Raw genomic sequence first — 6,236 nt, forward strand, 5'->3', positions numbered from 1 at the left:
CAGCTTGACCAGGGCATCGCAGGCAACCCCGTCCCACTAGACGACCCAGTCATCAGCATCCTGTACGTGTATGTGTCATTACTGTATCCGTGTTAATTAACACCCTGAATATCTGTGTTAACCCCACACAGCTTGACCAGGGCATCGCAGGCAACCCCGTCCCACTAGACGACCCAGCCATCAGCATCCTGTACGTGTATGTGTCATTACTGTATCACCCTGAATATCTGTGTTAACCCCACACAGCTGGAGCAGGGCATCGCAGGCAACCCCGTCCCACTAGACGACCCAGCCATCAGCATCCTGTATGTCAAGTCCAACAACCCCGGGCAGGACTTCATCGAGGCCATGGACTTTGGGATCCAAGACGTCGGGAATAAGAAGGCCTTGGTGACGGAAGACGACGGCAAGACGCTGTACGCTGCTCAGCAAGCCGTGTATGGTCTCTGGGGTGGGCTGTAGGCTGGGTGGGTTACTAGTAGTTTAGGTGCTTCACACACCTCTTGGTGTATAGGGCAGTGCCCATCTCCATCCTAAAGCCCTTGGGCCACATGGCTGAGTAAGCCCTACAGCAAAGTGTAGTCAAAGCTGTTCATGATGTATTTCAACTGGTTAGTGCTAAGCAGAGAGGTTAGTGCTAAGCAGAGAAAGCATCTTGTTTTTTTAAAGTCTTAAGTATGGCAAAGAGGTGACGTAACTTGTGTGTACATTGCACATGTATGTTTTTGTAAATGTGTATTGCAAACTAGAAAGTTGAAATCTGTCACTAAGTCTTGCATTGATGTGAAATGGACCACTGAGCTTTGATTAATGAAAAGGAACACAATCTTTTCTGACTTGTTTACAATTTTCATATTGTTGCTGTTTTACGAGTTAAAGTCATCGGGAAACACAGATCTATGATTAAGATTTTGATCAAATATACCTTCTTAAATACCTCGTGTTTAGATCTTTCAAATGAAATCTATGGTAGGTAAGATAGTTTAATATGGCGTTTGAATGATTGGGATGTAGTTGTGTGACAAGTGACTTTTAGATGTTGTTTTGTGTTGATTTCTATTATCTGTGGCATCAATGATTTTTGTAAAGTGTTTACTCAAAGACAGAGTCTTACATTTATCTGCATTATGAATAGATCTCTCTGTTTTTAAAGTCATGAAGAAAATGCTTCATGTTATGAATCTGTTGACATATGAGCGAAAGGTTTAATAATGTGTGGGACAACAATATTTTTCTCACTTTGCTAACTTACCTGTAACATTATAATTACTTTTATATTGTCATGAATAGCAGTATGCAGTTATGCTGCTCTTTTGTCCATCCAAAATTGGAGCTGTGTACTTAGTTGTTGACTATGCTTGCACTGACGCACTAAGCTATTTGTGGTGGGTTTTGCTGCATGGCATTCTATACTTTCATTATTCAGCATGTTATGTACCACTTTTGGCTGTGCACCTGTTATTTTAGATTAGTTGCACCTACATCATGTACTGTATTTCTCAAATTGAATTTGAAGCCCTGCAGTGTACATTTGATGCTGCACAGTTGGTGCATTAACGACCACTTCTTAAGGAGTTCGTGGTGCTGTTAAGAGTCTTCCCTAAGTATCTAATGCATGTATCCATGTTCACACTGGGTATGTAAGAGATTTCAATGTAATTGTCTATGTACACATTTCTTGTTTTATTGTGGTTATTACTTGTAAAAGAACACATTGTTTTTACTTCTAGAAGACATCTTATGATCTTGAAATGTTGTGGAAAAGATTTGAAAGACTGTCGATTACATTCCGTTCCATTCCCTTTGTTGTCGTGTTGTCGATACCTCGATTAAATAGGTCTTTTTTAACCTCCTTGATTAAATCAAGGAGTTATCATCTTGATGAATGCTCCTTGATTAAACACAGCAGACTAAAAGGAACTACAACTGCAAATGCAGAAGCTTTCGCGGTGGTTTGATGTTCGCGGCTTTCGCGGCAGGTGCGCAAGAGTGAAACAGGTGCACAAGAGTGAAACAGGTGCGCAAGAGTGAAACAGGTGCGCAAGAGTGAAACAGGTGCGCAAGAGTGAAACAGGTGCGCAAGAGTGAAACAAGTGCGCAAGAGTGAAACAGGTGCGCAAGAGTGAAACAGGTGCGCAAGAGTGAAACAGGTGCGCAAGAGTGAAACAAGTGCGCAAGAGTGAAACAGGTGCGCAAGAGTGAAACAGGTGCGCAAGAGTGAAACAGGTGCGCAAGAGTGAAACAGGTGCGCAAGAGTGAAACAGGTGCGCAAGAGTGAAACAGGTGCGCAAGAGTGAAACAGGTGCGCAAGAGTGAAACAGGTGCGCAAGAGTGAAACAGGTGCGCAAGAGTGAAACGTGCGCAAGAGAGAAACAGGTGCGATAGAGTGAAACAGGTGCGATAGAGTGAAACAGGTGCGATAGAGTGAAACAGGCACGCAAGAGTGAAACAGATGCGCGAGAGTGAAACAGGTGCGGGAGAATGAAACAGGTGCGGGAGAATGAAACAGGTGCGCAAGAGTGAAACAGGTGCGACAAGAGTGAAACAGGTGCGCAAGAGTGAAACAGGCACGCAAGAGTGAAACAGGTGCGCAAGAGTGAAACAGGTGCGCAAGAGTGAAACAGGTGCGCAAGAGTGAAACAGGCACGCAAGAGAGAAACAGGTGCGCGAGAGTGAAACAGGTGCGCAAGAGTGAAACAGGCACGCAAGAGAGAAACAGGTGCGCGAGAGTGAAACAGGTGCGCAAGAGTGAAACAGGTGCGGTAGAGTGAAACAGCATCAGTGAAACATCAATGACCAACATGCCTGGATACCATCCGATTTCTATCGGGGCTCCTTATACTCCGGCTGTCTTACTAATAGGTAACTGTTGTGACTCGTGTGAAAGATATAAGTTATGATAGAAGATTTGCAAAGGTATGTTTCAGTACAGGACGCGTTGTACCACAAAACTGCGTTTTGCTCATGGCGATGCTTGACAAGGTGGCCTGAGAACAGCTCTACAAAAACAAATCTTTCATTCTTGTTCTTCCATCGTGAGTTTTATCCACCCTCCAAGGCTACTAGTATATTGCACCGTGAAGTAATCACACACCTTACACGATGACGATGATACAGCATTTTGACAGAAAGATGGAATATATACATAGGACAAACAACTGAAACACTGTTGCATTTATTCACTGAACGTTTTGTTCAATCACTTCGATGTAGGTTAGACATCCAGGTAATACGATACACCAAAAAATAGTCACTCAAGCAACTGGAATTGGAATCCAAATTGTCTTCAGTCTGAATTGTCTTACAACGTTTCCTATTGGACATCTGAAATTGTCTTCATTCATAGTTAGAGTATAAAAGACCTGTTTCTTGCAGATCACTTCAGTGTCACTGACGAAGGAAAGTGGATTCTTTCCGAAACGTCTGACCGTTTCAAAACCATATCCAGTTGCTTGAGTAACTATCTTTTGGTGTTTTGTTCAATCGTTACCTTACATTGTATCGTTGCTCAGCCGCGGCAATGCTCCGTGGATGGAGGTTGACTCTATGGATGACTAACGTGCACATGGACTTACTTGACTTAATCCTCTTTGCCCCTTCGGGAGCACAGGGCCACATTAAAGCTAAGGGCACAACCCGCCGTACGTGCTGTCTACGTGCCAAAACGTGGGCAATCTTTTGGGATCCGTAAGTGGTAAGTACCGCCTCCGTACGATCTTGTAGGGAATCCGACAGATTTTGGAGCACGCAGACACGCCGTAGGCAAAACTTTGTGTGCCATCGGGCCGCGGATTCGCCCCCCGTACGGGCGACGCGCTTGCCATGTGCAGCCTGAACGTTTTCAGAAATACGTGGCGGATGTGGCCTCCCAAAAAAAAAATGTACGGACAAATTGCACGTACGGCGGGTTATGCCCTTAGCTTAAGTCGTCTCAACCTCCTTCGATCTCTGGCAGTCTTCTTCGCCTCGTGCCATGAGGTGTATGCGTGTTCTATAGCTAGGTCTTTCTTCACCCCTCTCCTCCATGACAGTCTGGGTCTTCCCCTTTTTCTCTTGTCCTGAGGGTTCCACTCAAGTACTGCCCTTCTGATGGATGATGGAGGTTTTCTCAAGGTGTGCCCGATCCATCTCTACTAACGTGCACATGGATTCTGGTCTATTTTTCATGGAAAAATCCACTTTCAGACTGTAACTTGTACTTTTCTTTTCTTTACTTGTCTTTTGTATGTTGTTTTGGCATTGAATATCAGCTGGGTTGAAAGTATATGCAGACAGGTGTGAAGGAGATGACAACTGATACCCAGCCTTCTGCAAATCCCTTATCCCTATCAACGAATAATATTCGTTCGAAACCACTACCGAAATGTTGACCCAATCTTGACGATTTGTGAACATTTTTTCAGCAAACAAAGACATGTGACGGACACTTGGGTGTGTCTGCTATGGTAACGGTGGTACATGCGCGAATGACAAGATATTCAACCGATTACATAAAGAGATGTTCTCGGGTACCTCATGAAATGATATTTCTATGTTCTACCTCAAGCTTTCAGCCCGAAAGGTTAATTGTTTTCCCAGAAAATTAGTCTGCCTCTTACAGAAAAAAACAACAACAAAATGTCATCTTCAGCACGTCATACCAAATATGGGCAACGATATCCTCACATCTCCAGACTTATCATGGTATTATTGTCCATATTCATGCCCCTTGACGTTGGCTGCTGTACTGTTCGCCTGTTGTCTGTAGAGTACGGTCATGTACGAGCAAGCAGAGCCGGTCCGGTCCCCTTTCCCGCGCCCTGACAGCGGCCAAACCAGCGGGCCGCCGCCTCCCCAACTCCCTCCTGTCCGTCAGGGTGGTTCCCGCGGGCGTGTCCGCCATGGCAACGGCGCTTCTGACCAAGGTTCTGACAAGTGGCAAGGAGACCAAGAAACTTCTACAGACACGTACGAAGAAGCCGAGGCGGTGAAACGTTATGCCACGTCTGCAGGTAGCCGTCGGTTTTGTAACTTGCCTTTTTCAGTAATACAGTACATGTACCTTGGCATTTGGACAATAAGAAGACAGAATATCATGTAGAGATGGCGAATAAACACTTACTTCTCATTACTTATTTTACCAATGTGAAACTGAGACAGATATGTATTTCTCATAGACCGCACGTATCCGGGTGGAGCAAGTGGCCGCCGTGCTCGCTGTACTCAACAAAGCTGTATGGCCGCCGGCATTGCCTTGCTGCTAAGCCTGCTTGCTGTGGGATTGGCCCCTCTGACTGTCATGAATAAGGAGGTAAACACTCTTGTACCCAAAACTATTTTCAAACATCGCTATGATGTTTCTGTTGTTCTTATTTAGGGATTACCAAGATGGAACATGCTGCTGTTTTCCCTTCGATTTTCTGCTGATGTATGGTACTCTGACTTTCGCCTTTAGGAAATAACTCAACTGTCCGCTACTGTTGACGCCTTGAAGCGCGACCGAGACGACATGTCCGCTACTGTTGACGCCTTGAAGCGCGACCGAGACGACATGGCCACTACTGTTGACGCCTTGAAGCGCGACCGAGACGAGATGGCCACCACTGTTGACGCCTTGAAGCGCGACCGAGACGACACGTCCACCACTGTTGACGCCTTGAAGCGCGACCAAGACGACATGGCCACCACTGTTGACGCCTTGAAGCGCGACCGAGACGACATGTCCACCACTGTTGACGCCTTGAAGCGCGACCGAGACGACATGGCCACCACTGTCGACGCCTTGAAGCGCGACCGAGACGACATGTCCGCCACTGTTGACGCCTTGAAGCGCGATCGCGACCTTGACAAGGGGGAAAATCGAACCGCTGCCTTGGATCAGCGTCTTAGCGAGATGAGTAAGACGCTGCGCAAGTTGCCATGTGTACTATTTGTGATGGTCTATTTGCAAATATCATGGAATGGAAGGGCAAAATTTGAAGCACTGACTATCATTATTCCATTGCGCGATATTATTCCTTCATCAATAGTACATATGGCTGTAGGATGATTTGCATCAATAAATAGAGCCTGTATGCACAACCACAGTCAATGTCCTCGCCAAAGTTTTGGCTAGTTTTAATGAGAGTTTGTATCAGATATATATATATATATATATATATATATATATATACAATGTGTGTGTGTGCGTGTGTATGTATATTTGTATGGCTATATATATATATATATATATATATATATATATATATGTACATGTA

Source organism: Branchiostoma floridae, chromosome 10 (assembly GCF_000003815.2).
Source record: "Branchiostoma floridae strain S238N-H82 chromosome 10, Bfl_VNyyK, whole genome shotgun sequence".
Lineage (NCBI taxonomy): Eukaryota > Metazoa > Chordata > Leptocardii > Amphioxiformes > Branchiostomatidae > Branchiostoma > Branchiostoma floridae.